Source organism: Balaenoptera acutorostrata, chromosome 5 (assembly GCF_949987535.1).
Source record: "Balaenoptera acutorostrata chromosome 5, mBalAcu1.1, whole genome shotgun sequence".
Classification (NCBI taxonomy): Eukaryota; Metazoa; Chordata; class Mammalia; order Artiodactyla; family Balaenopteridae; genus Balaenoptera; species Balaenoptera acutorostrata.
Genome location: NC_080068.1, coordinates 140,047,519 through 140,059,180, shown reverse-complemented (window position 1 = coordinate 140,059,180; position 11,662 = coordinate 140,047,519). Strand labels below are relative to the sequence as shown.

General features: G+C 49.5%; 1 pseudogene; it reads left to right on the top strand.

Annotated features, from left to right (window-relative positions):
• Positions 1 to 366: 366 nt before the first annotated feature.
• Positions 367 to 977, top strand: LOC130708273 (ADP-ribosylation factor-like protein 6-interacting protein 1; annotated as a pseudogene).
• The last annotated feature ends 10,685 nt before the right edge of the window (positions 978 to 11,662 follow it).

Sequence of the window (11,662 nt, the reverse complement as noted above, 5' to 3'; positions counted from 1 at the left end):
AACCATCACCACCACCCATCTCCAGAACTTCTCGAAACAGAAACTTTGTCCCTGTTAAATAATCACTCTCCATTCTCTCTCCCCTCTCAGCCCCTGGGAACCACTATTCGATTTCTGTCTCTATGGATTTGCCTATCCTGGATATTTCCTGTAAGTGGAATCGTACAGTATTTGTCCTTTTGTGTCTGGCTTATTTCACTTAGCATTATGTTTTCAAGTTTCATCCCTGTTGTAGCATGTGTCAGAATTTTCTTCCTTTTCAAGGCTGAATAATATTCCACTGTATAGGCTAGGGTTGTCGTGAGTGCCTCTGAGGAAGGCTGGGTTTTGGGGGCATCTTGCGCTCGCTGAGGGGGCACCTCGGGAACAATGGCGGAAGGAGATAATCGCAGCACCAACCTGCTGGGTGCAGAGACTGCAAGTCTGGAAGAGCAGCTGCAAGGATGGGGAGAAGTGATGCTGATGGCAGAGAAAGTCCTCCGATGGGAAAGAGCCTGGTTTCCACCTGCCATCATGGGTGTGGTTTCTTTGGTGTTTCAATCTACTATCTAGATCCATCCGTTCTGTCAGGTGTTTCCTGTTTTGTTATGTTTCTGTGCTTGGCTGACTACCTTCTTCCCATTCTAGCACCTAGAATTTTTGGCTCCAATAAATGGACCACTGAGCAACGGCAGAGATTCCATGGAATTTGCAGCAATCTAGTAAAAGCTCGACGCAGAGCTGTGGGCTGGTGGAAACGCCTCTTTGCGCTAAAGGAAGAAAAGCCTAAAACGTACTTCATGACCATGATCATTTCTCTTGCTGCGGTTGCTTGGGTGGGACAGCAAGTCCACAACCTCCTTCTCAGCCACCTGAGAGTGACTTTCTTACTCTTGCTTCCTGGACTAAACCAACATGGGATCATTTTGAAGTACATTGGAATGGCCAAAAGAGAGAGAAACAAGCTTCTCAAACAAAGAGAAAAGAAAAATGAATAATGCATCTGCTTTGTTCAGTGTGATTAATGGCGTATACGTTGTCCTTGGGGACAGTGTCTGTTATGCTGTCTGGATACTAAAATGTTACAGATGTAGCTCTTTGCTGTCCCTCATTCTGCCCTTAGTTAGAAATTCCCACCTGCCAAGTAAGGCTTTATGCCCAGTGTCTTCAAGGGTGTGTTGTCATCAGCTGGCCTTATATGGACAACTCATTCATCATTACCACTTGTTTTGGTTTTTCTCACCCAAGGTTAATTGAACTCTTACTTTTAAAATAATATAGTGGTGAACTTCATCCTTTAGTACAGTTAACAGTGGCTTGGGAGAACTGTTCAAGTTGATCTTCGCTTGAGCTGGATACAAGATCGTGGTCTGTGGCTACAGGAAGCTTGTTCTACTGTCTGCTTCCACAGTCTGCTTTAACAACTGTCTGGCTTCGTGAATATAGAAACCAAGTTTACCACTTCTGATGAAGAGACCAGTTAAGATTCATTCCTCGTTCTGTTTCGATACTGTGGGAGAAGAATCCTCATGGAATAAAATGAAAGTAATTCCATGGCCTAGTATGTGTTGGCTTCTCCCTTGTGCAGAATGTAGCAATTTGTTGGAAACATTGATCCTTCCTCCCAGATGGGTAATCTGACAGGCTTAGAACTCTTGTTCCCGTGCACTTAAACTTGAAGTTAGTACATCCTTAAGGGCTTTTTAGTAGCAGGCTTACGCAAGATGGTATTTAGGATTTTTAGCATACTTTTAATTTCAGATTTTCAGCTAACTGAAACTAAAGTACATAATAGGTTAAGAGTCATGTCTATGACCTTCACTCCAAGACCAGCCAATAAAGAACAAAACTCATCCTGTGTTTAGTCAAGATTCATTTCAGTAGAAAATCCTACTAGTTTTTCAAGACCAGAATAAGCCTTTAAAGGTAAGCCTCAAGATTCTCATTTTATGGTAACACTGGCTGCTTTTGGTCCCCATAGATGGAGTAGTTGAAATCTGTAGGAATGAACCTCTGAGGGCTGGAAATGTGACATATTTGGGAACAATTCTTAAACTGATTAACTAGCTGTAATATAGTTTTGTGAATTTATTGCACTGATGCTGTAAAACCTGGATCTTGTGGTATATCTGTTCCTAAATAAGTGTTGTTTTCTCCCCTTCAATATTGCTGTAAACAGTGGCACCCATGTAGCATATGTTTGACTTTTCTTTTTTAATGTTTCGTATACAAACTACCGTAATTTACATGTGTTTCCTCATTGTAAATAAGCTTGTCTTCCTAGATTTTTGTGTGTATGTGTGTTCTACCAATTAACTACTTTTGCAGTTTTAATCCTGTGTTATTTCTTCTACTTTGTTTTGTGTAAAAGGGGAAAAATAAAAAAGCTGGAATCCCCCCCCCAAAAAAAATTCCATTGTATATACATAACACATTTTGTTTAGCCATTTATTTGCCAATGAACATTTGGGCTGTTTCCACCTTTTGGCTCTTGGGAGTAACGCTGTTATTAACATGACTGTGCAAATATCTCTTTGAGTCCCAGCTTTCAATTCTTTCGGGTGAATACCTAGGAGTGGAATTGCTCATCCCAGATGTTTAACTGTCAAAAATCTTTAGGTCTGTGCACTTGGGTCTTACCTGATTGTCTAATAAATTAGTAGAAACCAAACAGCTCCCCAGGGATTTCTAATCTGAAACTCTGGGAAACTCACCGTGTCCCCTGGAGGGAAGGATGTGAGGACTGACCTCTGACGCTCCTCCTGGCATCTCTGCACAGCTTGACTCAGCATTGATCCTTCAAGGAGGTGGGGGTAAAGTGGTAACCACCTGGGTGACTCCAGACTGGTTTGGGGTGGACTTGAGGATTTCCACACAATCAGTTTACAATGAGCACAGATTGAATTCAGTTGGGATAAAAGCCCAGCACGAGTGCTGTTAGGTAAAGGATCCTGGGTTGAATAATGGGCAGCAAAAATCACAGGGGAAGTCAGACGTCTGTTATATTTGAAAAGTAAGATAACACCAGGATTAAGGCTACCAGAGCCAGGACACACACACACACACACAGACAAGACACACAGACACAGAGAGGTACACACAGATACACACACACATACACACACACTCAGGAGGGGCCCCTGTGTGGAGCCCCCAGTGTGAAGTGAGCATCAGAGCCGTCGAGGCGAGTGAGAGAAACCAGAGGCCCCTCTGTGGCCTGGGAGGGACCAGGTGGGCGGGTGGTGACAGGCGTGACCGAGCAGAGACAAGGGAGAGGCCAAGGTGCCCAGAGGCGGGAGCAGCAAACACAGCTGCACAAACCAGAGGCCCGGCCACCGCCTTCACCCACCTGCCCCCGAGTGCCACCCACCGGCTGGCCCGAGTCTGGGTGCTGGCGGGAGGGCTGAGGGTGCCCGCAGGGGAACCACCTGGTCCAGAGGCCACGCCTGGGGGCCCCGAGGCAGTCAGCGGGGCCGCAGCCGGTCTGGTGGGAAGACTGTGCAAAGACACCAGGGAGGCCACACGGCCCAGGTGGTGCTACCGCCCGACGGCAGGTCCTTGTCCCTGGGCTCCTGGAGCCCCCGCCCCTAGACACGGGGCGTGAGCACAGAATCCCCCTCACCGCCGCATGGTAGTGATGCAAGAAATGTTCACATGCTGAGGTCTGGGGAAGTCATTCTGGCTTATCCGTGAGTCACCTTGAATTTCATGCTAACTCAGCCTGTTTGTGGCCTGTCAAACATACATTGTCCATCTGTTTAATTACTGAAGAAAAGGGCACATTGACCAGATGTAAAGAATGTCCACCTTAAAAATAAAGGTTAAATGCCTCTGTTCCTGGGACGCCAACACTGGTCCTCCTTCTGTAATAGGGAAGAACCTTTTTGTATTCTATTATAAATTAATCGCTAAAGGGATGTTGCCAATAAGCTTAAATTACACATAATTGTCCATTTCTGGGAACCCTGCTTCCCAGGTAATGAGCATTAAGCTAAAATACCTTTGTTCAGCTCACATGAAACATCCTGACCGGGCCCACCTGTGAATGACTGCAGGGGGAAGAAATTAACACATCCCCTCTGGAGGCTGCCGGGAACCAGGAAGTGTTCGACTTTGCTCCCTCTTCTTTTAGTATAAAAGGAGCCTGAACTCTAATTCAGACAAGATGGTTCTTTGGGGCATGAGCCCACCATCTTCTTGGTCAGCTGGCTTCTGAATAAAGTCACACTATTCTTTGTCCCAACAACTCCATCTATTGGCCTGTCTTGCGGCAAGCAATACAAGCCTGGCCCCGGTAACAAAATGAGACGTAAATAACAGAAAGGAAGATATAGAGAAGTCATAGCTGACTATACAGTTACTTGAAAAATAACGTTAATCAACTGAAAACAACTTTAAATAACAATTCAGTAGGTTGTAGTGAGTTTGTAGTGAGTTTGAGGATTTCAGGGCAGTTCAAGGAAAAAGATCTGACCTCAAGGTGGCAGGAGAGTGGGATGACCATCATTTGGGCTGCCTTTTGTCATGGTTGGATGGGGGGAGGGGGAAGTCCCTCACAGTGTGAAACCTTCCAGAGACTGCAGCCCAGGGCCACCAGCCAGAGAGGGAGGAGGGCACAGGACCTCCAGGGGAATCACTGATGTCGCTCGGTACCTTGTGGGGCGTCTCTGGGCCAGAGGGCTCTGAAGAGCGGCAGCTACCTGGAATCTTCCACAGGCCCCGTTTGCCGGCAGATTTCACATGTGCAAAGGAGGCAGGCACCAAATGGCAAAAATATGCTTATTTGGCATATATTTAAAGTAACTGGATGTGTAAAAATTTAAGCTTGGGGTCAGCAGGCTTTGGGCTAACAGTCCAGGCTGCCGTGAGGAAGTAAGCAACCCAGGGCCAATATGGGGCCATCTTCAATCCATTTACATAACATGAGGTCAACATATGAACACCATAGGCTTCCTACACACCAGTGGCCAATTTGCAAGGTCACAGAACAGCCCTTTCACACAAGCAGCAAAACCTGTACAACGCCTAGGAAAACTCTACCACAATATATGTGCGAGAAAACAACAAAATCCTTCCTAAAGAAAAATTTAAGGGGATCTGAATAAAATAATTGTATCATTTTTCTGGAAGAGGCAATTTAATATTATAAAGATGCCAGTTCTCCCCCAATTAATCTATACATTTAAACCTAAATATTCCAGTTCACGGGACTAAGAAGCTGATCCTAAAGTTCACCTGAAAGAGAAAAAGAGTAAGTATAACCAAAAAATGTGGCTTTGATGATGAAAAAAAAGAAACAACCTAAATACAATATATTCATCATTAGGGAAATGGTTACACAATCAGCAGTTGCCAGTAAAGAATATATTTACTGGCATGGAAATCAGTCTTTTTATTAAAAAAAAAAAAAAGGCAAGTGTAGAACAGAGAAATAACATGAGGAACCCATCTTTATAAAACCAAATCTATTAGCTAGTGGGAAGCAGCCGCATAGCACAGGGAGATCAGCTCGGTGCTTTGTGACCACCTAGAGGGGTGGGAGGGAGATGCAAGAGGGAGGAGATATGGGGATATAAGTATACATATAGCTGATTCACTTTGTTATACAGCAGAAACTAACACAATATTGTAAAGCAATTATACTCCAATAAAGATGTTAAAATAAATAAATAAATAAAATAAAGAGACGCAGTGAAGACGGAAAAAAAAAATTCTATGCATTTACCTATATATCTACCTACCTATCACCTACCCACATACACACATATGTAAATGGCTAGGAATGTATCTGGAAGAATACATGACGACCTTTAAAAGTAGTTGACCATTTCAGGCATGCAGACTTTCATTCTGCGTTGCTTGGATTTTCACAAGAAAGTATTCATTGACCACTTGTGTAATCAAAAAAGAAAATGTCTTTGATAATGCAGAGGATTTTACCCTGCCCCTGATGTGGTGGGTCCTTCTACTGCCCTGAGCACTGGGTCAGAGGAACATGGTTCTCCCCGCCACCTCTTCCCACCAATCCCTCTGACACTCCATCCCTCGTCTGCAGGACGGCATGAAGCCCCGCCTTGCAGAGCTGCTTCGGGCTGAGACCAAGAATCCCCTGCCCAGGGCCCAGCATGCGGCTGGTAGGTGACGTAAGCCGGAGAGGGCACGGAGGCCTCTCTTCTCATCAGTGCCATTGTTGTTGCTGAAGTTACTATCATCACACCAATAAGATGATAGTGAGAATTTCAGTGGAAGTAGATCGCAGGCAGTGCCATCACTTGGGGCAGGTTTGTGGGTGTTCTGATCTCTGTCACTGCACATCACGCTCGGCCACTCACACACCTGCTGAGGTCCTCCTGCTGGCCTTATGTGTAGCATGGGGCAGTGGGTGGCACCGTGTGGAGGGCAGCCCAACCTCTGCCCCACAACTGTGCATCGTCTGGCTCCGAGCCTCGGGTTCTTCATCTAGAAAACCCTCGCAGGGCTATGATGAAGCAGTCACACTGAGGTTGTCATGATGTAATTACACAAGAGACAGTGTGTGCTGGAAAGAGCACGAGGTCCAGAGCGAGACAGATTGGCGTCTGGATCCTGGATGCACCACCTGCTCTGTCCATTGGGGTTACGGCCTTGGAAGTGACTGTCAACATGAATGTTAGTGAGGACCATCAGTTCTAAGGGACAGAAGACCAACTCAAACCAACTTAAGCAAACGGGGCTAATTCGTAGTTGGTTCTCAAGGCCGGAATGGATGCTGAAATACCTCAGGAGTGAGGAAAGGGCTGCCAGAAGTGAGGATTTGGACACTGGAACAGGGACTCAGGCCCTCAGACCTCAGTCTCCCCACCTCCCCTCTCTACTTGTCTCTGCTGGTTCCCTCTGGTGGGGGTGGGCGGCAGGGATCACAGGGTCCAGATCTGTCTCCCAGCATGAGAACCCTGGCAGTGAGAGAGCTTCCCCCAGCTTCCATATAGCATTGCCAGGGAAGGATCTGATTGGCCCTGCCTGGGTCACATGGCCAGTCCTTGGACCAACCACACTTGCCAAAAGGATGGGCATCCATAAAAGCCTGGGTCTCAGGCACAGCCTTCTGCCCAGTCTGTCACAAAAAGAAGGGAATTGAAACACACGCTGGGAAGTTCAAACAAAACAAAAAAAGCCAGTTGTAATTGTTTATTACAAAACAAGAGAAAACAACCACAGGGGCCACAGGATTCAAGGAGTGAAGGTTTCTGATGCACTGGAAGAGGCCCTGGCAAACAGTAGGTCCTCAACATGGGACAGAAAACATGCAAATGAGGTTCCCTTCCCCCAGCTGTCACCGCCACCCCCCACCAGCAGAAAATCCTCCTCAAAAAACACTTTAAAGCATTGTGCATGTTTTTTGAACCCAATTTTTGAGAAACAGTATCTGGACCGAAGCATGTTTGCTTTGTACTCAAGATGCTTCTTGTTCAGAAATGAAACTCGGAACCGGCCATCTGTAGACTATGAAGCTGGGCAGATGGGCCGAGGCCCAGCAGGAGGGCGGGGAAGCCGGCCGGGAGTGGACGGGCTTCTCCCTGGGGTCCTGGCCCCAGCCAGGCTCCGATCGGCTTTTCTACTGCCTTGGAACACTGGCCTTGTCTCTGTTGAAAGGAAAATCTTCAGTTTTGAAAACTCACCTTAGAGCAAGTGCTTTCTGGGGTTCCACACCTAAGGGAAAAGCAGTCAAATCCGTGAAGCAGCTATAACTTTAATCATATCATGGAGAGGGAAACAATTCTCACGTGGTCATGAAAGGGAGGTTTTCTCCAAGGACTTCATGAAGCCCTTATTCATACACCCACTCACTTATGGGCGCTTGCACTGAGCCCCAGGGGCTGTCATGAGCTGTTGAGATCAGCAGCACATAAAACAGACCCCTTCTGCCCTCATGGAGCTTACGTTCTGGTCAGGAGAGGTCCGCGGAGGACGAGACGAATAAGCAAAACAGATCTGCAGCGGGATGGACTTGTGGGGCGGGGGGATGTGGACACGGGGAGCAAATGCTGGAAGAGGCAGGCTGGCTGGCCAGGCGCATAGTGACCCAGTGTCCCAGCTTGCAGCCCCTTCCACGGCCCGCTGAGGGCAAAAGGGGGCTGAGCTCGGGGCTGGGCTCCCCCACCAAGCCCTGCAAGCCACGTCCTCATGGAGAGCACCTCTTTCCAACTGGCACAAAGGCACCCTAGGGGCTAATGGTGGCCAGCGTGCCTGCTATGAGCTAGTGGATGTCAGAGGGCACAGGGGAGAGGGCAGGTGGGTCCCAACGTGGGGCTGGCCTCGTAGCCGGGACTGTTTGGGCTGAGAGCGCTCTGTGCAGCGAGGACTGGAGCAGAATAGACTGGGTGGTACCACCGGGGGGTGTGGTCACAGGGGCTGGAGGTGGACCTGTCCCCAAGGCAGAGCAGCAGGACCTGCTGACAGACAGGGTGTTGGGGGTGAGAGTGGGAGGACCCCAGGGGTTTGGGCCAGAGAAGGGGGCTGTGGCCAAGCGGGCTTGAGGGATTAGGGGTAGGGTGTGGGCCCAGGACAGACCCGGGCTCAAACCCTGGTTCCAGCATGCATTGGCTATGGACTTCACCTCTCTGGGTCTCAGTTTATCAGTCAGTGGGGTGGGGAGAATGAGCAGAGCCTAGAACTCGGGGGTGTTGAATGAGTGGATGGAGAACCCACCCTCACAGCCTGGTGAGAGCATGGCCCTGGCTCATAGGAGGGGTTTGCTCCAATCCCTGGGATGTCAGGGAGGGGGTCCCCCATACCCAGAGGGAGTGGAGGGTCACGGAAGACCCCAGGTGGAGCTGTTGGCTGGTGTCCCCAAGCATCCTTTCTCCTCTGAGGGACTAGAATTTTAAGCTGGGAAGGGATCACTAGGAACAAAGACCTCTTTCCCAGACTCCCTTGCAGCTAGGTGTGGCCATGTGACTAAGGCCAATAGGGTATGAGCTGATATGGTACCTGGCACCCTGGCAACCTCCTTAGAAGACTCCTGTAGTGTGGCCTTTCCCTCCCCTCACCTCCGCCAGCCTGCTGTTTGAGATATTGCTGTCAGGACCAGAGAGGTCCATCCTCACCGTGAGGGCGAGGGCCCTGCCCTGGGGAGGGCAGAGCTGCGAGCGGGAAGGAGCCTGGGCCCCTGAGGACCTGGAGCCCCAGAGCCACCTGGCCTTTTGCAGATGGGGGAAATAAACTTTTCTGGTTTGCTCTGGCTCCTGATCCAGGAGGGCTTAGGGATGAGAGCAGGGGCAGGTGCGCCCGCTGCTTCCGTGGCTGCCCTGTGTGGGCCCTGCGTCCGTGTCCACGTTTCCTGACGGGCACCCGAGGCCACCAGTGGCAGGGGAAGGAGGTTCCTAAGCACCCCGGGTTCAGCCACAGCTCCTGGGAGCCCCTCTGCCCTCGAGCCCTGCTCGTGGGAAGCCCGGGCTTTTCACAATAAGTGTCATTAGCCTCGTGATACAGGCAAGAGACCCAATCATCTCTGCTCATCACAGCGTCATGGCTGTCACCTCAAGATGCCTCTGGCTCTAGTTCTGGGTTTGTGATCAATCCAGGGTCAAGGGGAGACAGAGAGTGCAGGTGCCCAAGGTCCCAACAGGGATGAGAAAGAGGAACTCAGGAGGGAAAGGTTAATAGTCCTATACTCTCCTACCATTTACATTTTGTAACATTTCTATAATGAGCATCCATTATTTTTATAATGAGAAACTGTCCCTCCTGCCAACCCTCAGGCTTTGCACCCTTCTGACTTTTCTTCTGGCTAATGGCTGATTCGACCGACACACAGGAGAGTTCCAATCACAGTAGGCTTGTGATGAACAATTTAATCAGCCTCGGATTCAAACTCTCTGATGTCCAAGGGCTCTTTAAGACACTCTCCTCAGGACTGGGGAGTTTGCCGCTGCTCTCTCCTTCCCTGCCCTCCCAGGGTCTCTGTGGGAGGAACTTATGGTGCCGAGGGCTGCACCTGAGTCATACCTGGAGGCCACTAGTTCCAGCCGGCTGCTGTTGGCCTTCAGATGCTCTCGGGGAAGCGGCTGCCAGTTAACGTGTTTGCTCGTTCCTCATGCAACTGATTTGGCTCTTTCTGCAGAAAGTTATTTCAGCTTGAACATCTGTGGCCCCTTCTGGTGGCATTTTCTTACCAAGAACATACATTTCAGTTTGGAGCCCGTGTGCTTGGGAGGAATGTCGGTGAAATCTGCTGCCGGTTTCAGGTCCCTCTTCCAGGAAAGTCTCTTAACCAGGGAGCCCCTGTTTCCTCCAGGTGGAGGTTTTTATTTGGTGGGGGTCTCCTGTAGCACGGAAACAAATGAACAAACAAACAAAAGTGGGCCAAGAATAAGACCCCATGACAGGAATGGAAACAAGGTTTATGGTTACTCCATTCTGTGTACTGAGATCCCAAATACAGATAAAGTGGAGAGGAGAGAAGTAATGCCCCTCAAAAGGCCGGGCTGGGCTCTGGTCTGGGGACCTGCGCAGATGGCCTATGGAGTCCAGTGCCCTGAGACAGCAGATCTGAGGCCCTCACATCCTCGCTGGTGGCCAGAGGGGGGCCGCTATCTGCTCCCTGAGGCCACCTTCTCACTCCCCTGCCCATCTTCACACCAGCAGCAGTGATTCGAGTCTTTCTCATGCTGTGGAGCTCTCTGCCTTGGCCTCCTGGAGGAAACTCTCTGCTTTGAAAGGGGTCACCAAGGTCAAGCCTCCCAGATACTCCCCATGAAGGTCACTGACTTGACACGCCAACTACATCTGCAAAGCCTCTTCACAGCAGCACCTAGATTGGTGTTTGACTGAATAACCAGAGGATGGGTATCTTGGGCCCACCTTTAGAATTCTGTCCACCACACCCATCATACCCATATATATATTCTTTAACTTGCTTATTTCAGAGTTAAAGGATGAAATTCCATGCTCCAGCTGGGGACAATAATAATAATAATAAAGATGACGATGCACCTTGTGGCAGCAGCCAACATTCTGATGAGGGTTCTGGCCCTGATGGTCACATGGGCTGGGATTAGTCGGGAAAAACAGGCAAGAGCTCTGCCTTCTCCCAAGTGTGACGAACCTGGCCCATCCCCCATCCCCCCATCACTGCAGGGCAGGCTGGTCCAGGAGAGGACACCTGCACGGAGCCTGGCACTTGTGGGCACTCAGCTGTCATGAGCATCACACCCACAGCCCACCTGCTGTTGTGCCTTCTGCACGACCTTCTGCTGAGGACATTTTCTTTTAAACACAGCCCCATCCTTTTTGGGGTCACCATGGGCTGTTTATCTTGCTCTTCCTGCACCCCCTGTCCGGGCCACCCACTCTCTTTGCTAGAAATTCATTCCAAGGGCTGATGCAGGAGTCTTCCCACACAGGCAGCTTCATCTCTGCGAGCTGATGACTTGCAATGAGGTGACAAAGAAGTTCCAGACTTCAGGGAACTACCTGAGCAGGCTCCCAAGGGCGTAGTTCCCAATGCTGCCACGAGGTGGCAGCACAGACAGGCCTCTGTTCCGGAAAATCTGCCGTTTGGGATGTAATAGTAGATCTGGGGCCTGGGCTCTCGGCTGTCCTGGACGGACCAGGGATTCAGTGTCCCAGAAACATCGCCACTGCAACAGCCAGTGCTTGTCTCTGTCTAAGGACACAGCGGCTACCACTGTTGATCGTCCCC